The sequence below is a fragment of the Sminthopsis crassicaudata genome, chromosome 2 (genome assembly GCF_048593235.1).
Source record: "Sminthopsis crassicaudata isolate SCR6 chromosome 2, ASM4859323v1, whole genome shotgun sequence".
Classification (NCBI taxonomy): Eukaryota; Metazoa; Chordata; class Mammalia; order Dasyuromorphia; family Dasyuridae; genus Sminthopsis; species Sminthopsis crassicaudata.
The window spans coordinates 636,753,049-636,778,510 of record NC_133618.1 but is presented as its reverse complement, the minus strand read 5'-3'; the positions used below and the strand labels follow the sequence as shown (position 1 = coordinate 636,778,510).

At 37.5% G+C, this 25,462-nt stretch overlaps 2 protein-coding genes across 3 annotated transcripts in view; one reads left to right on the top strand and one right to left on the bottom strand.

Annotated features, from left to right (window-relative positions):
• Nucleotides 1-25,462, bottom strand: part of CTNNA3 (catenin alpha 3) — a 2,038,107-nt gene that overhangs the window by 1,373,047 nt on the left and 639,598 nt on the right. The window lies entirely within an intron of this gene.
• Nucleotides 1-25,462, top strand: part of LRRTM3 (leucine rich repeat transmembrane neuronal 3) — a 225,271-nt gene that overhangs the window by 148,802 nt on the left and 51,007 nt on the right. The gene's annotated exons all lie outside the window — the stretch shown is intronic.

Below are 25,462 nucleotides of genomic sequence, written 5' to 3'. Positions count from 1 at the left end.
ATTTTGGATGAATTTTAGAAATAACAAACAAAAATTAGAAAACTTTTAGGAATAACAAAGACCCTTCCCATTAGAGAATCTATAGAATTCTACAAATACTCACATTTACATTATCTTTTATCTCTTACTGGCACTTTCATCCAAAGAATTTTTCAATCCTGAAGTCATGCTCATCAAATCCCTGAATAAGTCCTTCTGGTGAGGAATACATTGGAAGGTGAGGAACACAATGTCAGAGTTACTCTTTCCTCTCTGATCACTGATCCGCACTGCTTTTTTGAAGTATGAGTTCAAAGTGACTCTAGGAATGAAATTTTGACTTTTACAATACTCAGGATAGCATATAGCATCATCCTCTTTGGTAGCAAAGCTTTTTTTTAAATAAAAGAAAAGAAGTATATGGGAATTTTAAGCCTGAAATATTAAATTGGAGGAGAATAATCAAGACATGAACTCTACAGAATATTTCAGAATCTTCCCCCAAGAAGACACTAGGAATTCTAGTACTTGGGAGACATTTGGTGAAGTTGTGTGGGTGAGTGTAAGGTTAAAAAGGGGAGAAGACAAAGATCTTTGAGCCCTATTTAGAGTTTTCTTGGCAAAAATACTGGAGGGGCTTCCCATTTCTTTCTCCAACTCAATTTACAGGAAACTGAGGCAAACAGGGTGAAGCGACTTGTCCTACAACAATTAAGTTTTTGAGGTTGGATTTGAACTTATGAAGATGAATTTTCCTGATTCTAAGATCAATGCTCTCTGCACTCTGGTATCACCTGGCTATTCTTATGCCATCTCATCTAACCTCAAACTTCCAGTGTGATGCAAGTCTGAAGACCAGATGGCAAAAGCCCAGTCTGCCATCTTGGTGATACGGAAGAAAGTCATAGAGGGGGTTTTAATGGCATCATGATTCCCAGGGAGTAAGGTCTGTGTCTGGCTGTGCTGTGTACTTTCTCTACAGCAGTACTCAGAACCTTCTGACCTTCACCTAGAATCAGCCTCCCCATGGAAAGTCAATATCCTGAAATCCATGCAACTTCTGGCTTTGATCACCTTCAGAATTTTAATACCTAAAGGAAAAGATGGCACGAGCAAATGTTCTCCCTCATATTTATTTAAAATGGTGTTCTTGGCTCTCCCTTGCCTTGGAATAAGTTATTAACAAATGCTTCTTAGTGAGGTCATTATGAAACTGTAAACTACACCATTAGCGAATTGAGCATTATAACCAAAATGGCATCTTTGCAAAATGGAACTAGTAGAAAATCACAGGTTATATTGGGAAGAACAGATGTATCAAAGAGCACAGCAGCTGCTGGGAAGCAGACTAGTATAAATTCTGAACATTATACCTTTTGAAATTATATTTTCAGATATCATAAAGCCTAAAGTGTGTTGTTCAGAATATGAAAATTCTTGTGGAGGCCAGCAGCTCGCCATGATGCATGCACAGAATAAGATTTTGAGGAAGGAGTGGGAGCTCTCACAAGGACATTTGAATTATAAGATGCTCAGCACTTCAGATGGAGTGTACAGTACCACTTGGCTGATCTAAGTTTATAATAACAGAATAATTAAGCTGCTGTTCACCTGAAGGTTGATGCATAATACTGGACTCATTAGCAGACTTCTTGATCCATAATATTTGCAATGTTTAAACAATTCATATTAGAAAACAGCTTAGTCTCATGAAATAAATAACACTAGAAATGAGGAACGGCCTGAAAGGTGAGATGGAAGAAGGGAGACAAGGCTAGTTTGGGGAGTCAGTGAAGCCTGGTTTTAGGTCTTAGTTCTCATACCTGTCAACTCTGTGCCCCAAAGCGAGTCCTTCACTCTCTCAGGGCATGAGGCAGCTCAATGAGATTGCCAATTACACATCCATCATTGGGATGGTTTTCAGTATTAGAAATTCCCTACATGGATAAATTAAATTAAATTAAAAGGGTCAAAGAAAAATATAAGGAGAGAATATTGAATTTTTGGCTATCTGAGTGGTCTAGCTCATTAGATTAAGGTATTCCTCTTGAAATCGATATTTAGGATTTCTAAATAAAATGTAATAATAAAAGATGTTCTCCAGACACCTTCAAGACATGCTCCTGGGCAAATATGTGTCCTATATGCTACCTTACCCCTCCCCCAAAACACATATTACATGCATACCCTACATACACACATGCACACATATACACATGCACCCAAATGTACACTCACTCTACCTTTCCTAGAAAGGGCATGTTAATTGTACTCTAACTCTCATCATCCCCATTAGTTCCCAAACAAATATCCCCATTTTAGGCAGCCACCATTGCCCTGGATATATCACCTTCTCCATTAGAGTATAAGTTCCCTGAAAAGAAGAGATTATTCCATTTTTGTTTTTTTGTGTTAGAACAAGATTTGAACCTGGGTCTTGCCTGTGAACCATTCTGGACTGTTGAAGTGGCTCTGCTGTTACAGTCAAGTCTGACTGGTTCTATTTCATCCCTTATCCCACTCTACTGAAACCATACAAACAACTGAAACCTTGATCACCAACAAAAAGCACCTTGTTTTCCCATATGACATTGCTCTCTCTCCCTCCTTTCCCTTCCCTCTTTTGGCATATGTTCCTTGCCAGATTCAATGAGGGATCAGTGAATTTATCACTGACAGATGCCTTACACTGATGAATATTATTGTGGAGCTAAAAGTAACTGATGCTAGCAATTGCTACCTATTGCAGTGGACAAAGCACCAGGCACATGGTAAGGAAGACCTGAGTTCAAATCCAGCCTCAAACACATTAACTGTGTGACCCTGGACAGGTCACTTAACCCTTTTGCCTCAGTTTTCTCATCCATAACAGGAGCTAGAAAAGGAAATGGCTAACCACTCCTATAACTTTGCCAAGAAAACCCTCCAAAATAGGTCATGAAGAGTGAGACAACTGAAAAATGACTAAACGATAGTTCATGGTATGACCCACCAATTATCAATAGTGGCCTTTGCTGATCTTATAGTGACAAGCCTGCCATGGCCACAACATCCAGTTATAATCCATCTTCCTGAAAGCAGCTCATATGGCATTCCTGGCACACAGCTCTGCCCAGAGCACTCTTCACCTCTAGAAATTCCTATTTCTCTGTCTCTGTCACTGTCTCTCTTTTGATTGATATATACATATATATGTATATGTGTATGTGTGTATATATATGTATATATATACACACATATATATGTATATATATGTGTGTGTGTGTGTGTGTGTGTGTGTGTGTGTGTGTATAATATCAAGCCTTCATCTACAACTTAAATGTGTTCCTTTAGGCAACTAGCTGATACAGTAAACAGAGATAGGAACTTTCACTTAAGACTAAAGAACAAATCTACCTTAGCACCTTACTAGCTGTGGTATTCTAGGCAAGTCATTTAACTTTCTCTTAGACTCAGTTCTTCATCTTTAAAATGGGAAGAATAACCAGCAACTACCTGACAGCATTGTTGTAAGAGTAAATTGAGTTAATATATGTAAAGGTCTTTGCCAGTCTTAAAGTGCTACAGAAATACTAGCCAGTATTATTACTTCCCATCAAACACCTCTGCTCAGGAGGCAAATTCAAATCTTTGTTCTGTTACCATCTGTTTGATCCTAACCAATCCATTTTATTTTTCTGGCCTTTGGTTATAAAATGCTGGATGTTGAGTAGATGATCTCTAAAGACCTTTTTAGATATTAACTCTATCTTCATGGTTTTTAAAATTGTATATTAATTTTTTGTATATGTTCTATGTTCCAGACTTACTCACTTGTTACCCTGCCCCCATATATGACACTGTTATCTCCCATCTCTGGGCCTTAGCCCAGGATGCCCCTCACACCTGAAATGCACTACCTCTGCAGCTCTGCTTCCTGGAATATAGAGGGTCTTTAGGGGCTTAACTCAAGTGCCATCTACATCAGAAATCCTAACTAACATGGTTAGCCATGCTGCAAAAGAAAATGAATGCACAAGTGCACACACACACACATATATACATATGCACCCACACACATGACAAAGATGAAAAAATATGCTTCAATCTATAATCAGAGCTCATTATTATAAATATAGACATACCCAACAAAATAAAACAAACCTACAAGATGATAAGGAATGTAGAATAATAACCAGCAATGGCTAAATCTTCTCATTTTACAGATTAAAAAACAGGGAGAGAGTCACTTGTGAAAGTGCTGTTGGTTGAATACAAACTTCTTGAGGGCAAAACCAGAATATTCTACCTCTTCATTCCCAAAGCCAAGCATGGGTTTGTGTGCATGGTTAATCCTAATCTCTGCTAATTGACTTGCTGAATTTTTCCTAATCTGAATAATTTGAAGACAGAAGAGACAGAGAGAGAGACAGAAAGACAGACAGACAGACACACACACACACACACACACACACACACACACACACACACACACAGAGAGAGAGAGAGAGAGAGAGAGAGAGAGAGAGAGATTTTCTTTCTCCATTGTACCAGTGATTTCATTAATCTAGGGAACTCCCAAAGAAGAAACTCATTCTGCTAATACAGATAGCACCACTTTGCAAACTTCTTGTAGCCTTAAGAGATTGGCCTGCAGTATGGTGAAGGTAAGGGACTTACCCAGGGATCATGTAATCAAGCTTTATCAGAAAGAGATTTAACTGAAGCCTTTCTGACTTCAAGGCTGGCTTTCTAGACATCTTGTCCAGCTGTCACTCTAAATGTGAATACACTTGTGTGTGTATGCATACAAAAACATAACACAAAATGTTCAATTTCAATCATATAACAAACAAGGGATTTTTTTTTGGTTTATTCATTTGTCAATTACTTTTATTTTTTAAGGAATAAGTCTTTGAAAATTAATCTTTTTAATGGTTACGATTGAAAAGATGCTTCAGTTTCCCTTAATAGAAAGGTAGGCATTGAGTCTGTGAAATTGAAGAAATGATGTAATAAAAAAGATTGATGAATGAGAAGTTAAAGGAACTGAGTTTTTTTCCAATAATGTAAAGATTAAAATTTTTGAGAGACATAAGTTCTGGGCATTTAGTCATTTTATTAATAATGGCAACATTTTAATTTAAATAAAGTAAGTGGTTCTCAAAAAAAGTCACTATTGAATGCCAAAGACCCTCCTGGTGGTGGGCTCAAGGCTTATACGGCCTTAGAAAAGTGAGTGTTCCAGAAAGTGGCAATCAACTCTGACAACGAATGAGAGAATGCATATTATATTGAAGGGCTGGTGCTAGTCTAATAAACTCTGTATCATTTACTTCTAAGTTCTCCCCAGCCTTGTACAATCTAAACAAAGAATTCATATCTCCTACCCTAGTGAGCAGAAGACAATGGGCCCAAAGTTTTACACCAGGATAAGTTGGGAGATCGAGTTGGGTGAAATAGCAATGGCCAAAATGAGAAGAATGAGAATCCTCTTTTCCATTAGCCCTGCCCTTGAGAGACTGAACAAGGAAATAGGATAGTAGGGAAAAAAAAAAAAAAAACAAACTTGAGTGTCCCCAATTTTAATGACTGGCTAGTGATATGAGAAATCATTATTTCTCTTACTAAATAGTTATGACCCTGGAAGTTATTAACTGCAAAGGCAGCATGGCATAGGGTGAAGAATATGAAGTATGGAACCAGAAGAGCATTTGGTTAAATGCTTCCTCCGTGCCTACTCACTACCGAGCCATGGGCAAGCTACCTAACCTTTTTCAGTTCTTTCCTCCTATGGATGTGTTTGGTATTAAGCACACTTTGTTAACTCACAACATTTCTATAAAGATCAGATGAAAGGAAGGACATAAAATGATTCTATATAAAATATCCAAAACTTTTAAGTTGATTTATAAATGTAATTCATTCATTGTCACTTCTGTGACTCATTTTTCTTTTAATAACGTTTGAAAACCATGTGGTGGAGTAGAAAGGTTTTGGGTCAGATGACCTGAACTCAAATTCTGGGACTGTCATCTACTAACAATGTGGCCTGAGGAAAATCACTTCATTTCTGTGGGAATCCGATTCCTCACTTATAAAAAGTAAGGGTTGGGTAATTACTCTTTTAAGTATCTTCCAGATCTAAAGCTATAAACCCAAAACATCTAAGGACCTTTCAGCTCCAGAATTCTCTGGTTCTACGGAAGTGTATTGTTGGGGTATTTCTATGCAATAAGGGGTCTATGATCATTGATCTACCTTTCTCACTTTGTTATCCATCAAAATGCTTTTCCATCTTGTCTTGATGTTTTTTCATGACTTCAACAAGGTAGATCACCCATGAATTATTATCATTTTTGCTTTTGAGGAAACTGAGGACCAAGAAAGTTAACACATCAAATTCATTCCTGAGCCTGGATTATATGACTTTCCCTGAGCCCGCAGCCTTCTTCATTAGGCCTTACTGTCAAGCTCCTGAGGATGCTTGCTGCCTGGATGTGAGAATGTGGCTGAATAAGCAAGTGCATTAGAATGATGCTATAGTAAAAAGAAACCCAGATTTAGGGGCAAATCCCCGCCCTACAATTTACTCCATGTGTAGGCCATGAAAGTTCTCTAGGTATCAGTTTCTTCATGTGCAAAATGAGATGATTAAGCTTGATAATCTCTTAGGCCCTTTTAAGCTTGTACTTCAGTGATCCCATGAATGGAGGCAAACACAAGTTAATAGAAATGTTCATCAAAATGCAGCCAGATTGAAATTTACAATCATTACAAGAGAGACAGACATTTTTGTTCAATATCAGGCTATGATTAGTCTATTGATTAGTATGAATGTACCATAGAGGTCTCATTTGAGCCACTAGGGACTCTCCTTTTGTTCCAGTTAGTGAAATAAAAAGCCTGTAGAGAACAGCAAAGCAAAATTAATGTCCATCTGACAGAAGGCGCCAATGTCCGGCCCAAAGTGGTTCATTAGCAAGATCTCAAGAATCCAACAGGAAGTACAGAATTAAATCAAACATGGCAGCAAAGAGCACAGGACACTCATGAGAGCTGGTGTTCTGAGCAGCTTGTGGAATATATTCTCTTCCTTTTTTTCCTTCACCTACTCTTCTTATTGAGAGATCTCCTCTTGTTGACAGTGGTTACACTGTGAATACTTAGCCAATTACCAAAGATTCTCTAAGCAGGGCATTCATTCACTCAACAAATACTTACTCCATTCACTTGAATTCAGTGTGACAAATATTTATTGCATGCCTCTCAATCAATCAATAGAAGCAGTGTGATGGAGTAGAAAGAGCCCCAGAAGGTCAGTGGATAGAACACTGGCCCTCAACATTTAACACTTCCTAACTATGTGACCCTGAGCAAGTCACTTTTTTTAAATCTTTTTTTATTATAATTATTTTGACAGTACATATGCCTGAGTAATTTTTTACAACATTATCCTTGGCATTCACTTCTGTTCCAAATTTTCCCTTCCCTCCCTCCACCCCCTCCCCTAGATGGCAGACAGTTTTATATATGTTAAATATGTTATAGTATATCCTAGATACAATATATGTGTGCAGAATTATATAGTTTTCTTGTTGCACAGGAAGAATTGGATGCATTCTTGTCTTCAAAAAGTTGGTTTTTCATTGGAGGAAAAAAATGTACACAATTAAATATTATGTACACACATACAAACAAAACACACACACACACAATAATACAAAATCAATCTAAGAAAGGGAAAAATTGGGTTGGACAGTGGTAGATGGGTAGAGAAGAAGAAAGATGGGAAAGTGATTAAGAATCAAGAGGCCATTAAGATGACTGGTCATCAGATGAGAAGAGTTAAAACCATGGCACAATTAAGCACCTACTATGCATACGACCATTTTTAATACTGGGATCTAGGAACATAGAATACACTCTCTTAAAGGGCAAAGACTCTTTCTTTTTGTCTTCATATCCAGCACCAACTCAGCAACTGGCATTTTTTAATTGGATTGAACTTATGATTTCATTATTGCAAGGATCTCCCAGTGAGAAAAATCCCTGCTAGACATTGTAATTTAAGCCTGTTGTATGGCTTAGTGCTGTAAACTTAGTACTGTTGGCAGTACTACGCAACCTAGAGTCAGAAAGACTAATTCAAATCAGACTTACTATTATGTGACCCTGGACAAGTCACATAAGAGCTGTCTGCCTCAATTTCATCAACTGTTAAATGGGAATAACAACAGTATCTACTTGCCAGGGTTGTTGTTGTGTGGATCAAATGGGATAATTTTTGTAAAGCACTTGACACAGTTCCTGGTATACAGTAGGCACATAATAAATGCTTGTTTTCTACCTTTCTTCCTTCCTTCTTCACTCCTTTCTTCCCCCACTTTTACCCTTTCTTCCTTCCTTCATTGCTCCTCTCTTTTTTCCTCATTTTTTCTTTTTTTCTCCTCCCTTCCTTTTTTCCTTTCTCCCTTCATCCCTCCCTTCCCCCCATTCTTTTATCCTTCCTTGTCTCTTTCCTTTTCTTTCTCTGTTACTTTCTTTTCCCTTTCCTTCCTTCTTTTATTTATTTCTTCCTTCTTTCCTTCTTTCTTTCCTTCTTTTTTTGTTTCTTCCTTCTTTCCTTCCTTTCCTCTTCTTTTCTTCTTCCATTCTTCCTTCCTCCTTTCTTCCCTCCCTTTCTTCATCCCTCCCTCCCTCCTTCCCTCCTTCCTTTTTTCCTTCCTTCTTCTCTTCCTTCTTTCCTTCCTTTGTTCCTCAAACCCTATTGGATATTGCCAAGACACTACTTCAAAGAAATGGACACTGCTCAATTCTTCAAAATGTTTTTCTCTTCCTGAAGTCCCTTAAACTTTGGACAAACCCCAAAAAGCTAAACCACCATAAGATCATAGGACTTAAAAATCAGCTGGACCTAGAGGACATGTACTTCTCTTGCTACCTCTGGCTTTGTACAGAGAATTAAACTGAGTCTGGGAAACTCTACTGGCTTGCTCAAAATCACAAAGGTAGCAAAGCTGGAGTTTGAACCTATGTTCAAATATTTAACATTTTATCACATTTTTAAAATGTATAAAATATTTTACAGATATGATCTCATTTTACCTTTACAACTACTTGAGTTCAGTATGAAAAATATTCTTCCCCCATTTTTACAGATGTGGAAACTAAGGCTCAAAGAGATTCAACAAAATGTGAGTGGTCAGCCTTAGTCAGGCTTAGGGGGAAAATGGGTGGAGAGAGAGAGGGACAGAGACAAAAACAGAAAGAGACAGAGAGACAGGGAAGGGAGAGATAGGAAGGAGGGGGAAGGGAGGGAAAGAGAGAGAGAGGGGAGGAGGGACAGAGATACACACAGAGACACAGAAACATATACACACACACATACACACACAGAGAGAGAGAGAGAGAGAGAGAGAGAGAGAGACAGAGACAGAGACAGAGACAGAGACAGAGACAGAGACAGAGACAGAGAGAGAGAGAGAGAGAGAGAGAGAGAGAGAGAGAGAGAGAGAGAGAGTTGACCTAGAAGCCAAAAATTCCTAAATTCAAGTTCTAACCCCAAATGGCTACATAATGTTGGGCAATTCCCTTTAATCCTGTGCTTTAAGGCACTGAAACTAACAACTAACTTTTTGAGACTCAAAGTTGAGAAGTTACTTACCTGTACGGGTAGAGGAAATACCTCACCTGGGAGTTCCTTATAAATGGAATTACAAGGCTAATCTTTCCTCATCTTTTTCCATCACACAACTGCTAATTGAACTCTTTCAAACCTTTTCATTCAGTATTCCTCTTTATCTTTGAAAAAAACAAGGCTCTTACCTAAAAGTTGTACAATACAAAGTTTGTCCCATGATTCTTACTCACATATTCTCTATTGAGATCTATATTCCCTATATAGCTGTGTTTGAGAGGCCTTCGACAGATTCCCTGATATACACAACCCTACCATAGAGACAGCTTGCAACTCAATTTGCCAGAATTCAGCCAGAACATCATCCCCCCCCCCAATACACATAGAATAATTTCATAAGGTTAATTTATCCCTCAGGAAATCTCCATTTCTCGCCTTGCTTAGCCTGAGCTGTCATTTAGCCATTTCTGGCCTGTTTCTTGCAGCCTCTGGTTTCCTTGAATGATTTCTCTAGCTCCCCGGGTGTCTGGACACCTTCAGATTCAGCATCGCCCACCAACCTCATTGATATACTGCCGATTGTGTCTGCAAGATTATTAATAAGATTTTAAATGAGAAAATAGTTACCACCTCCATCCTTGTCCAGTGCCCTCTCCAGTGACCTCCTGCCACTGGAAATGTTTGCTTCAATCATTAGCACTTGCTTTGTATTCCTGCTGGCAGTTTTTAGGCAATGTAATGAGATCTTGTACAAGAAGAGCCAATAAGAGGACTCAGCATGAATGGACCACCTTTTGATTTTTCCTTTTGTTTCCCTAAGTAGGGTGCAGATTCTCAAATTGACAAGGGGACAATTCTACCACCAACAACAAAAATGGTAGGCAGTTTGGGGGAGAAGAAAAAGGGATGGACATGGAAATAGAAGATTCATAGGATTAGAAATCCTAGCTGAGATGCTAAACCTAAGTGACTATGGATATATAACTTGCTCTTACTGGATATCTATTTATTCCTCTGTCTAATGAAAGAAGTTGTACTAGCTAAAATAAAGAATACCCTCTGACTCTAAATTCAAAGTAATTGTGATGACAATCTGCTACATTTACAAATAGGATTTCATTTTAGGTTTCACAATGTTGTAAATATTCAATCAATAAGTGTTTATTAAATTAATGAAATAGTCTCCACATTCAAGAAATTATTTTCATTCAGACACAAGTTGTTGTCTCTTTATTACTTAGTAGAGAGTCTTTAAGAAGTGTTATGGGAAAAAGCTTTATGCTCAGTCCATAATCTGAAGATAGCCTTTCTGAATTTAGCTGGACTCATTCTCCATTGACAGGGCTGCAGATCACTGCCGGTTCTAGATTGTAACCTTTGTATTTCCTGATTTTAGATTGAAGGGTATGGATTAAAATCTAATTGCCTTCCATTTCCAGAGGATACCTGGGCATCAAAAGATTTTATTGATGAAGGAAAGGAAAGAAATTGAGAGATTTACTCAAGTATGGGAAGGGTTACCAAGAGGAAAAGGAACTAGATTGATATTATTTGAAAGAAAAACCAAATTTGAGTTTGTTTATGAAAAAAAATTCCTAGCAGTTCTAGGTACCCCAAAATAGAATGGCTGCCATTAGAAAGAACAGATTCTTCTTTTCTAAAGTTCAAGTGATGCTAGGTGCTGACTTGTTGGGCCTGAGATAATAGGGAGTTTTGGGGAGGTATGGCTTGGGCTAGATAGCTAAAGGATTTGAATTTATCTTCTCTTCATTGCACTTCAAGCATTCAAAGTAAAAATGCAGAAATATCTCATGTGTGGCAGCATAGTGTAGACTTGTAAGTGCTTTCCACCTCTTACAATTCATTTGTATTTATTGATTTTGTATACATTATATTCTGCCCCTCCACGCAGTAGAGTGTAAATTTTTTCAAGACAGGAATTGTTTTGTTTCTGTCTTTGGATCCCTAGAGACTAATGCATAGTAGATACTTAATAAATGTTTATTCAAATGAATTAAACAGACCCTAAAATCCTATCTCCTGATTATAGAGTTTCTTGACCCTTAGGTAATTTATTTCTTAAGATCTGATCATGCTCTTGAACTCATGCTCAACATCATGCTCAACATATCCCAAGGGGTATGTGTTTTCTTTTTTTCCCTTCTTCTGATCTTGAATCACAGTGCTGATGATTTTTGCAGCTTTCCTATTTACATATATAATCTTTGTAGCTGAAAGTGGGCTTTCATCCCACTTTATAGTTTATTTATTGTCTATCAAAAGCATCAAGGAAGGCTATTAATGATCAACTTGTATGAAGATCCCAATGTACTCACTTTGTTTTCTCATTTTAATTGTGCTATATAGCTACAAGGAGTCCTCCAGAGAAATTCCTTGATTTCTGGAAGCATAATAGTCATATACACAAACTGTATGTGTATATAGATACATATATGTATATATATATATATATATATATATATGTGTGTGTGTGTGTGTGTGTGTATGTGTATATATATATGCATATATATGTGTGTGTATATATATGTATATATATATATACACACATATGTCTACATTGGGGTGTATATGTGTGCATATATACAAAGAGATATATAGATATACCTTTTCTGTAGGTTTGTATTTAAAATAAAATTCTATTATCAGCTAAATATATTCTTAAAGCAGGAGGAAGTGTGAAAAGAATAGGAAGAGGGATAAAGGTAGTTATTTTATGAAATCTATTTCTCATCCTAGTCAAAGTCAGATTATTGGGATTAGACAAAGAGATGTAAACTTGTGGTACTTAGCATCCTCAGCAAGGACATAGCTCCTATAATTAAGAGGCTTTCTTCCTTTTCCTGACAGACCATCTTTCCTCCCCCCCTGCTCAGCACTCCCTCACCACTTCAGACAGAATATATAATAAAAAGACACCCTCTGGCATTGACTATATCTCATCGTGAACACCCATGGTTTTCTTTCATACCTTGCTAATGTTCAGCCTGTCCTTGGATGATGGCATTGAACTGAGAAAGGACAATCTTTCTTGAGCCTTTGTCTATGTTTATGAAGGGGATGAGGAAAGGGAGAGCAAAGGAGGACTCTTTAAAAGTTGCCGGGGGAGAGAGAGTGATGTTCAAGTAGAAGAGATACACAATCCAATCAACAATATGTTTTGCAATGGAAAACTTATGGATGTTTCTATCATGAGCAGATGGCACACCATGTGTGGAGAATAGCAACTATTGTGCCCTTTGCACTTATTGTGAACTAGAAACTAAACTCTACCAGCGATGAGCCCCTTTTCCACATGCCAAGTCTCTGATCAAATAGGATGCAAGGTATTTTGGGTGAAAACCCTTTCATTTCAGTCTCTATGCTTTCTAGTATAAATTAACTATGATATCACAGATTAATAATAATAATACACTTATAAAGTATTTTAGCATTTGAAAAGCACTTTAAATATATCATCTCTTATTAGAAGCTTTTGCTAACTGCTCATTAATTTTAGTGCTTTTCTTCTGTTGATTTTTTTTCCTATTTATCTTCTATATAGGGGGAGGATTTTGTACTTAATTGTTTGCATGGTGTCTCTGCCATTGGACTGTAAACTCCTTGAAGAAAGGAGCTAACTTTTGTTTTTCTTTCAATGCCCAATGCTTAACACAGTGCCTGGAAATATTAGGTGCTTAATAAATGCTAATGAACTGACTGAATCACATGGCAACCCTAGAAGGGTTATATAAAAGCATTATTATTCTCTTTTTACAGAAGAGGAAACTGAGACTAAGGGAGATTAAGTGACTTGCTCAGGATCACACGTGATTAAGTGTTAGAAGTAAAGATTTGGATCCAGAACTCCCTCATAATTTAATCACCACAACACATTGGCAAATGTTTTTTCTTCCTATCACTGTGTCTGTATCTATATCTGTGTCTGTGTCTATATTTCTCTGTGTGTACAACTACTTCTGTGTCTTTTCTTCTCTCTATCCTTGCCTTCCTATCTTTCCCCCTTCCTCCCTCTCCCCCTGCTTCTTATTTTACCTCTTTAAGTATTTTCCCTCTTTCAGATAGCCCCTTCTTTTCTTCTTTTTATTCACCACTAAGAAAGAAACAAACAAACAAACAAAAAAAAAACCCAAAATGTTTCCCCCTTTACTTTGAATGCCTGATCATTTATAAAAGTATAATCTTTTCCTGAATAATGCAAAACTTATTAATTGACCAATTCATTTACCTAACAGGAAATATCTTAACTGGGGTCCAAGAACTTATTATTTATATACATACACACATATTATAGACAGAAAAAGAGAGAACTGAATTTTTGTATAATTGCTTTCCTGTATAATCCTATGTATTTTGTTTTAGTGTTTTATGCATCTAAAACACAAGATGAGAAAGGATCTTTAGGTTTCACCATATTGCCAAAGGGATCCATGACCTTCCAAAGCTTAAAAGTTTTGATTTAACAAGCATTTTCTTGGTGATACTCATTGGCCTGCCCTGTCCCACTCCATCCCCTAAATAGAGAATAATCACCCTGTTTTATTTTGGTTTTTGTATTATCAATGACTGGGGCAATGTCTTGACAAATTAAGCACTTAATGAATGTTTCTTAAATTTAATTGACCTCCAGCTAATCTTAAAATCACAGCTTAAGAGTTGGAACAAACCAACTCTACTGTAGCCCTCTCATTTTGTAGATAAGAAAAATAAGAACTGAGATGTTGTATGATTTGCCAAGGTCATAGAGTGAGCAAATGGCAAAAAAGGCACGATAGGATCACAGATAAGGCACTGGATTTATTCTCAGGACCTGTGTTCAAATTCTGCTTCCTAGATTTTTAATTCAGGGCAAGATACTTAGTGTTTTTGTCATAGTTCCTTTACTTATACAATACAAGTATATTTCTATATGAGGGAGGGAGAATTAGATCACCTCTAAGGTCCCTTCCATATTTACATCAACTAATCTATTGTAATGCCAGAGAAACTGAGGCAAGATAGAGATCAGAGTGTTTTTGATATTTTATTTGAGAGGGAGAGATTGTGTTGGGGCCATGTTGCCCCTAGGGCTGATGCCTTAAAGCATTCTGCAGGGAATGTGAGGTTCCCATGAAATATATAAACACACATGGCTCCAAGCTACCAGGGTAGGCTGAGGCAGGGGCAGAATCAGAGTACTGAGAGTGGGAAGGAACTATCAATCCGGTTCTGACAGGGTGGGGGAAAGTTCTGATAAGATGGAATCAAGAAGACCAATGAAAGAATGGGGGGAGGCATTGGATATTCTGATAGGAAAGTGAGGGGTCATGATGTCTAAAATAGAAGGTCTTTCTCCTTCTCTGGATTAAACATTTATAGTTTATAATCCTAGCATAGCCAGACCTAAATTATAGCAGTTCTAATGATCAGGAGGGAAGGGTGGTGTTGCAACCAGGGGGATTGAGGCAGAACAATTAGGAACTGAGGCAGAACAATTTAAGGGAAACTGAGGCAGGACAATTAGAAGGAAACTGTGGCACAACACTATGACTAACTCTAAATGCAGCTTTCTCTCCTCTATATCATGATGCCTCCATACCATGCCTCATTTGGATTTTTACTTGAATGCTAAAACTTGGGGAATGATGGATAAATATCCATTATTCATGTAGTCCAACTCATATTTCTAAAACACATCTCACCGTGACATATCCACCAAATGGTGCTAGACTGCTTGAGGAAAGTCTTCAGTATTCAAGCATGGTAGCCCATGCATGTTATCTCTGCTAATGGGAACTCTGAGGCTGATGGATCATCAAATAAGTTTGGCACTTATTTATGAGACTCCAGGAATGGGAGCCACTAGGCTACCTAAAAAGGACTTAGCCAGGTCAGAAAGAGGACAGTTCATAGGTCTCATGCTAATCTGAAAAAAAAAATTAGGAAGACCCAAATGGGAGTAAGAAAAACTCTCCAAGGAAGGGGAATCTATTTCATTTTTCTGTAGCCATAATTGGGAGAAAGTTCTTTCTTAAAACAAATTAGTCCTTTTGTAACATGGATTCTGTTTTTGCTTTCTGGAGCCAAACAGTATGTCTAGTTTTCTCTCAAGTTTGTTTTTTTTTCAGGGTGATCAGCCCAAATCCAGGAAATAAAAAGATTATAATATGGTTCCAACAATGGCCTACAGGTTTGTTGATGAAGCATCTGCCCAGCCAAGTGCAGAAAGACTCATTCCCAGGATGGCATCATGAGTATAGCACTTTTGCTCACAGTAGCTCTTAAAGGCAATCTCCTATGTGACAGATGAACCATGACTTTTATCTTTGGACAGACACATAGGGAACAAAATGAAGATCCCTGAAGTAGGAAAATAATTCCTCGAAGACAACACAGTTTCATTGTTATCTTTATAACATTTCCAGGGGCAGAAGGCCATTGGCAAGGACACAAGACAAAGACGGGGTGTTAATTCTTTTCTCATTTAAAATCTTTATTAATGATCTGGGAGACACATTTAGCAGTCCAAGAGTGAAGTGTTGGTGAGTGAAATCTGGAGGTGTTAAGACAGACAAAAATCCCAGAGCCTAGAAAGGAATATAGACAGAAACAAAGAGAACAAAAGCTTGGAAAAAGCCCTCAGCTGACATCACTGGGAATTTGCTGTCCCCCACTTAACAACAATTCTGTTGGTGACGGAGTGATGGTACCTCTGGGGTCTTCTTCCTTGTCTGCTTCATGTTATGAATTTTTCCTTAAAATTTTATTTCAGACTTGCAGAAGATATGCTCATTCTTTGGGGACCACTGAATGTGGCAAATTTACTGTTTTTCTATCTTGCACAGGTTTCCTTCTGCTTGCTAGCTGCAAGGGTTAATGTTTTTTAATTAAGTATTTATTTATTTAGTTATTTATTTATTTATTTATGTTTGCCATAGCCACCCTTTATGATCATCAGTGACTTGCTTCTTGAATTTCTAAGCTTGCAAACAGAAGTCAAATCAATGTCATTCAGACCTCAGGGGCTACAGAGCAGTATCACTGATGGAAATACTGTCTAGTTCTTATTTCACAAAGGAAAAAGGGAAGGTCTGCAAAGGGATGAAATATCAAAAGGTTTTGATTTTAAAGTTTTTCTTCTGCTTCTGAGGAGGAAGAAGAAAAGAAAGGAAAGACAGGAGAGAGAAAAGTTGGGGGTTAGAGACCTTGTTGCTTTGTGGCTGCTGATAGTGTAGTTACTAAACAAAAAATAATAGAATCAGTATGAAAAATAAAGGTCACAAAGAGCCAGCATGGCTTCCACAAGAACAGAGCATATAAGACCAATCTCATTTCCTTCTTGGACATAGTTCCTAAGCCAGAAGATGGCTGAGGACACAGTAGATAGAGTTCAGCTTGACTTTTAGAAGGGTATTTTTTTTAAATGTCATGGTTGGGATATGTGTATGTGTGCATGCTCTGTCTGTCTCTGTGTGTGCATGCTCTGTGTGTGTGTGTGTGTGTGTTTGTGTGTGTGTAAAAAGATGTAGAAGTATGAACTTAATGATAATGTAATACACTGGACTTGGGTCTGATAAAATGGCTAGACTTCGAAGAGTGAGTAATAACTTGAGGTAATCATAGAAAGAGCTACAAAAGGAGTAGCCCAGGGACCATATTTACTCCTATGCTGCTTAAGATTTTTATTAATAACTTGGAAGAAGGCTAGATAGAACACTTAGAAAATTTACAAATGGCACAAAGTTATTGTGCCATTTGAGGGTAACTGCCTGATAGCATCAGAATATGGAAAAAATCATTATATGCAAACTAAAAGATAAAAGAATATTGGGCCAAATCCAATCCAAATAAATTTTGTGGAGGCAAAAGTACAGCCAGATGCTTTGGTTCAAAAAATAAAGTAGATTTCAAAAGTATATGGTGGGGGAAAGCATATTATTATTACTGCTACTAATGATGAACTATTGAGTAATTACCCTTCATGCTGGTTTTATTTGTAAATTATTTTCCCCATCTATTCAACAATTCTTAATATGCATAAAACCTCTCTAATGTAATTATGGTCAAAGAAATTAACTCACTTTAAAAAACAATTTATAAAGCACTTTGTTGACAGAAACGGCAGACAGGAAATACAAGTATGTATCCTTGGTTTGTGGAGAAGCAAAAGGAGGCTTACAAAAAAATCAGATTTGGGGTAGCTAAGTGCGCAGTAGATAGAGCACCAGCCTTGAATTCAGGAGGACTGGAGTTCAAATCTGGTCTCAGACACTTAACACTTCCTAGCTGTGTGACCCTGGGCAAGTCATCCCAGCCTCAGAAAAAAAAAATCAGATTTGCTAATAGGCAAGGAAGCTAAGTTCTAGTGACCCCCCAGTTAAGCACTGCTTCCACCATTCCTCCTACCAGAGGGAGGACTGAGGATTCCAGGGATAAAGTGTTGCTTCTGACTCATGCTACCTGAATGTAGGATCTCTTCCTATGCCTGACTGCACAATCTCACACATACTGTTGTAGAATATGTAACAGACAATCAACCAGTTTAAAAAGAGGAGAAAGGGATCCAGAATCAGCGGGCAACAATATGTGATTTTTCCAAATACAGACAAATTCAATGTGATAACATCTTCCCCTTCCATGGCAATCATTTTCAACAATTCTAAAGTCTTAAATTCTTTTCCTGGCACTATTGTGTTGTCACTTATTTTTTCCATTGTAAATTAGAAAGGGAAATTTTTTCATCAGCTCACCAATGTAAACATGCCAGCATTCAATTTATCCAAATAATTTTAAGGGCAGAAGGGCAAAGGGTGGATGCAAACAAGAAAGCCAGCCAACCAACATGAATGGTTGGAAATGTCAAGTTCTTATCTTCAAGAACACATGCAATTTATTATTGTTTCTTCTATGAATCAGCCAATACATTCATAAAGAAGAATCTATCAAGCACCTACTATGTGCCAGGCTCTGGGATGTAAAGTAAATAAAAAAGTTTGCTCTTAGGAGCTAGCATATTCACAGAACTATATAAGTATACAAACATATTGAAAACATACAATACAGATACCAAGTAGCATTGGTTATCTGGAGCAGCTGGAAAGGGGGTAAAAGTAAGAAGGGGGAAAGCATTCATTAAGTGCTTATTGTTTGTTAGGCAATGTGATAGGCTTTGAAGAAAAAGAAACAGAGACAGAAAGATAGAAACAAAAGATACAGAGATAGAGACAGAGACAAAGGAGCAGAGATTCAGAAATGGAAAAGAGAAAGAAAGATATTCAGAAATGGGATAGAAACACAGAGACAGACAGACGAACAGAGACAGAGGCAGACAGAGAGAGACAGAGACCGAAAGAAACAAAAACACAGAGATAGAGACAGAGACAAAGGAGCAGAGACATTTAGAAATGGAAGAAAGAGACAGAGAGAAAGAAAGACATTCAGAAATGGAAAACACAGGGAGAGAGACAGATGGAGATAGAGACAGAGGCAGGGAGAGAGAGAGAGAAATTCAGAAATGGAAGAGAAAGACAAAGATAAAGATAAAAAGATAAAACCAAAAACACAGAGAGAGACAGAGATAAAGGAGTAGAGACATTCAGAAATGGAAGAGAAACAAAGAAAGAGAGAGAGAAAGAAAGAAAGAGAGAGAGAGAGAGAGAGAGAGAGAGAGAGAGAGAGAGAAAGGAAGGAAGGAAGGAAGGAAGGAAGAAAGAAAGAAAGAAAGAAAGAAAGAAAGAAAGAAAGAAAGAAAGAAAGAAAGAAAGAAAGAAAGAAAGAAAGAAAGAAACAAAGAAAGAAACAAAGAAAGAAACAAAGAAAGAAACAAAGAAAGAAACAAAGAAAGAAACAAAGAAAGAAACAAAGAAAGAAAAGAAAGAGAGATAGATGGACATAGACAAAGAGACAGACAGAGACAGACTGAGACAGAGACATTCAGAAATGGGAAAGAGAGAAAAACACACACATACACACAGAGAAATGTATTCAGAAATGGGAAGGAGAGACAGACAGAAACAGAGACAGGCAGAGAGACGCAGACAGACAGACAAAGAGGGACATTCAGAAATGGGATAGACAAAGACAGAGTGACAGAAAGAAACAGAGATGTAGACAGAAACAAAGGAGCACAAAGATTCAGAAATGGAAGAGAAAAAGAAAGAGAAACAGAAATAAACAGAGAGAAAGACAGAGACAACAACAGAGAAAGACAGAGATAGAGAGAAGAGAGCACTCGTCCTCCAAGGAGCTCATAAACTAAAAAGGTACATGTAGAGGAGTTATTCTTTGAAAGTACAACAGACACATTCACAGAAACCTTAGAAAATCACAAATGGGAAGAGACCAACTGTTCAAGCAGCATCTGGACAAAAGCATTGCCCACAAGTGACTCATCCTCCTGGTAGAAGGACTAAGAGCAAAAAGGTGTTAAATCTCAGCATCTCAGACAGAAGAGACCTCAGGGCCTATTCTTTCCAGCCAACTGTCTTGATAAGTGGCCATTCAACCTTTGTCTAAAAACCTCCAAAGAGGAGAACCCACTGTCTCCCACACTATCCCAGACTACTTGGACAGAGATAGTTATCAAAAGTCAACTTATTTTGCTTTGTGAAATTCACCCAGCTGGTACCAACAAAGACAAATCTATTTCCTCATATATGGCAGCACTTTAAATATCTGAAGACAGCAATTAGGCACCTACTTCCCACCAAAAGATCCTCCTAGCAGTTGCTGTTTAGGCAAACACAACTCTTGCTACCTGCATGATCTTTCTGTGCCTCATTTCTCTCATTTGTAAAATGAGAACTAAAGTAACTCTGAAGTCTCTTCTAGCTCTAAATCTATGACCTTATGACCTAATTCTGTACTTGTGATGATACCTTCTTTTTTAATCTCAAGAATTATTTTACATTAACTTCTATTATATTGAACTCACGCCAATATTCTAATCTTGACAAAACACTTTGGATCCTGGCTCTCCAACTGCAGTGTATTAGCCACCCCTCTCAATTTTGTAATGGTCACAAAGTTGAAGAGCATCAGTGATTTTGTCCAACTTATTGATGAAAACGTTACACATTTCACTGCCAAACAAATGTCTATAACATCCATCAAGGAGTTATTTCCAGACCTTAATCAACTTGTTTTAAAATAACATGAAGGATTTTTTCCCAAATACTTTACTCAAGCCTAAATAAACTATATCTAGAATAAATGTTCTTCATTTATGGTCTGAGCACTTCTTTTAATATATATATATATATATATATATATATGTATATATATATATATATATATAAATACATATATATATATATATACTCAATATGTATTAACTATTTCAGTATAATTTGTTTCCTTTGTAATCCTGCAAATTAATTTTTAAAAATATTTTTTGGAGAAAGAGTTCATAAAGCTTCTGCAGAATTTCAAGGGAGCCATGACACAAAGCAAACTAAGAACACCTATTCTGGGGAGTGGGGGGAATAGTATTTTATTTTTTCCAATGATATGTAAAGACAGGTTTCAAATGTTTATTTCCTCACTCCCATTCCTCCTCCCCAAGATGCCAAGCAATATGATGTAGGTAATAGATGTGCAACCATGTAAACATTTTACACATTAGTCATCTTTGTGAACGATAAAACATAACACAAGGGGAAAGACACACATGCCCGCAAACAAGGAAAAATAGTATGCTTCCACTTTTCAGACTCCATAGTTCTTTCTCCAGATGTGGATAAAATTTTCCATCGTGGTCTTTTGGAGGTGTCTTAGATCACTGTATTGCTGAGAAGAACTATGGCAATCACACGTGATCATTGTACAATGTTATTGTTACTGTTTACCATGTTCTCCTGGTTCTTCTCACTTATCTCAGCACCAGTTCACTGAGTCTTCTCAGTTTTTTCTAAAATCTGCCTGTGATTCATTTTTTATAGTCATAATTATTCCATTAAATCCATATGTTACAACTTATTCAGTTATTCCCCAATTGATGGACATCCCCTCAATTGTTAATTCTTTGCCCCAACAAAAAGAGTTTCTACAAATATTTTTGTACATGTGGGGACTTTCCCCTGTTTTATGATCTCTTTGGGATACAGAATTAGTAGTGGATTGCTGGATCAAAGGGTAGGCACAGTTTGAATGCTCTTAAGGCAGCTTTCCAAATTGCTCTCCAGAATGGTTTGATCAGAAAAACACCTATTCTAATACATCCCCTTGCTCTACTAAGTTTAATAACCTGTTAGAAAAAGGAAATGGGTTCATCTGGCACCAAGTGATCTTGTTGAGCACAGACTGGATGTTTGTTATCACTGCTTCCTGTTGTTGTTCAGTCACGTTCAATACTTTGTGACTCTGGGGTTTCCATATCAAAGATACTACAATAGTTGGTCATTTCTCCTCATTTTACAGATAAGGAAACTGAGGGACTTGCTGAGTGATAGATATTATAGCTAATGTCTGAGGCCAGATTGGAATTGTTGAAAATGAATCTTCTTGACTCCAGGTCTGGTACTCTATCCACCACACCATCTTCAATTATTCCTTTATTTATGTACTCTAGAATTTTTCTAATTATGGTCACAACAAGCAAACACTCCTATATTTTATAGATCTCATTCTCTTCTTCTTTTTAAAAATCAGAATATTTGCTTTTCTCCCGTCAGTCAACCAGTTTTTAGCAAGCACTGTATAAAGCAGTAGGTTTATGGTTGTTGTCCTTTGTTCTTGAAGAGGACCAAAATGTCATCCCTATATTAAATTGAGTCAGAGTGTGTCCACCTGTAGATCAGACCGATCAGATAGATATAAGCTTGGAACGCTCTGTCTCGCATTGGACACAGTTAATTCATATGAACAGTTGGGGGTGGGTTCTTTAGTTTTGTGCATCTCATGTTTCTTTTGGACTAATTCAGTTCTGCTTTGCTCATAGAGCACAGCCCCTTTTCTGATGAAAGCACACCACACTGGGTGGTCCTGTGGCAATGTCTCCCATATTATACCATATTAAGTGATTACCGTATTATATATATATATATATATATATATATATATATATATATATATATATATATATATATATATATAATGGATATATAAGTATATATAAGTGATATACCGTATTTAGTGATGCAAAGGCAAACAGCAGTCCCTGTGTACAAGGAGCCCATGATCTAGTAGAGAAATAACACACAAATGCTGGATACAAACACGATCTACACCAAATCAATTAGGGAGATGGATTATTTTAGAAGAAAGGCCCAAGATTAACGAGAAAAAAAGAACAGCTACTTGCAGAAGGTTGAACTTTGGTTCTGACTTGGTAAAAGTTAGAAAGTGAAAGAAAGTGGGAGAGTAATCCTGCAGTGTCTCTCATAGTCCACGTTTCTCTGAGACAAGTGACAGTGGCTCAGTGATCACAGGTAACACTTACTTTTTTCTTTCAGCAAAGAAGCAGTTTCCTGCCAGCTCTTTAGGTTATTTTAGACTCAGGCTATAGAACAAAAGTAAAGAGATTCTTCTGTCTTCCAAGTTCAGCATCAAATTTAAACTACTTTATCAGGCAGCAGCAAGCAGAAATGAATGTACTTTCTCTCTAGCAGAAATCAGAAATGGCCAGTTCAATGAGATTATACTCCACCCTGGGACTTGGAGAGTTTAGGGAAGCAGAACTTGATTGCATTGCCAACTGTGCTTTGTTCTTGCTAAGTAAAGATGTCTGCCCGGATATTCTAGAGGAGTGTGTGTGTGTGTGTGTGTGTGTGTGTGTATCTGGGCTTGTGCCTGGCTACATAAACATATGATTGTATAGTATAGTCACACACAAAGCTTGGCCTGGAATCTTTATGTCCATATGGACATTCTTCCTTTGCCAAGATGATACGACTTATTGTGTGAATTTTAGGTGGGTGGCAGAGAGAAAAGGAAAAAGGAAGCTTCCCTAACACTAGTCAAGCTATAGTAGTCTGCCACAGACTGAGTTGGATTCACCTCCAACAGTCGACAAGCACTGCTGAAGCCCATGGCATGCTGGGTATGGCAGTTGGTACTACTGGATTGATGACAGCAAGCCAATCCCTTCTCTAGATCTCACTTTCCCAAAATGTCAAATATGGGGGTTCCGTAGAAGGCTTAAGCTCTATATCTAGTAACATGCAATGCCGGATCATAGTCATGTAACACTCCAGTTAGGAGTCACAGTTCATATATAATACTTCAAAGACAATTTATCCTTAGGATCCTTATCCAGGACAGATAGTAGGGACGGGATAGATCTAAGTGGTACAGAGGTTTCCTGTTGTTTGGCTATGTCCAATTCTTTATGACCCCATTTGGGGTTTTCTTGACAAATATACTGGAATGGTTGGCCATTTCCTTCTCCAGCTCATTTTATAGATGAGAGACTGAGGCAAATAGGATGAAGTGACTTGCCCAGGGTCACATCAAATTTGAATGCAGAAAGATGCTGATATCCAAGCTTGGCACTCTAGCCACCATGCCATCCAGTTGCCCACTATTCTATCTACCTATTTTTAATAGGGCCCACAAAATTTGGAACCTGTTAGAATATGCTCAGATGAGTCAAAGAATGGTTCATTATCTCCTCAATGAGGGGGGATATCACCCAATGACAGTAGTGGGCAGTAGATGTTGGCTGAAGTCCCAGTCCTGTTATTTGCCACCTTTGTGATCTTAGAAAAGTCCCTTTATCTTGTCCCCAATTTCTACAGCATTTGGACCTGGGCTACATGATCTCTAAGATTTCTTCCAGTTCCAAATCTGAGGCAGGCCGCCTCTAGGTGGTGCAGTGGATATGATAATGGGAGCCACAAAGACCTGTATTCAAATCCAGCCTCAGACATCTGCTAGCTATGTGACCTTGCACAAGTCAACTATAAAATGGGGATAAATAATAGCCCTTATTACCCAGATTTGTTGTGAGGATCAAACACTTAGCACAGTGCCTGACACAGTAGGGATCATTTAACGGTTAGTTATTGTTGTTATTATTGTCTTGTGATGCTGAGGATATTGATACTGAATTCCCATTAATTGTGATCTTTTATAGATAGAATGCTGGATGAATCAGGTGTCAGTGTTCTAGAGAAGGGAGAGACCAAAATTGCAGGATGATAAGGGAGCCAAAGTGAAAGCAAAGAGCCAACAAGAGAAGTTAGTGAAAGGGTGGGAGAGAGAACACAGCCTTTTATGTTGTTGGGTTTTTTATCCGGCACCACAAAGAGACAGGGAGGGAACAGGACCATCACTGGATCATCAATCTAATGAAGAAAGCCAACTTGGCTATTATTTATTCAGTCAATCAACAAACCTTTATTTAGTTCTTATTATGTACAAGCATTGTGCTAAGTGCTGACAATGGAAAGATTAGAAACAATCCCTGCTCTAAAGGAACTCACATGAATATATTTACATGATCCATACATAGATAGAAGGTAATCTGAGAGAGGAAGGCCCAAAAAAAGTGAGACTGGAGGTAGACTAAGTGGCACCTGAACTAGGAACTGAAAAAGAAAAGGAAGCTATGAGGTAGAGATGGGGGGAAGGTCATTCATGACATGGGGGACAGATAGTGAAAAGTATAGAATTGGGAAAGGTGTTCATTCTAACTGTCTTAAACAGAGGGTAAATAAATGGCAGGATGTGATTCAAATTCTGACCTTGTTTTCTTGGTTGATATAAAAAAGAAAAGAGTAAAAATGATTATATTACAAAAAAGAGAGTATTTGATTATTAACATAATCCAGTGGAATAATGTATATGTAACTGCATATCTTAAGATGAGAATAGTTATGCCATTATTTCATATTATTACTAGTAGTATTAGCATTAGTAGGAATATTT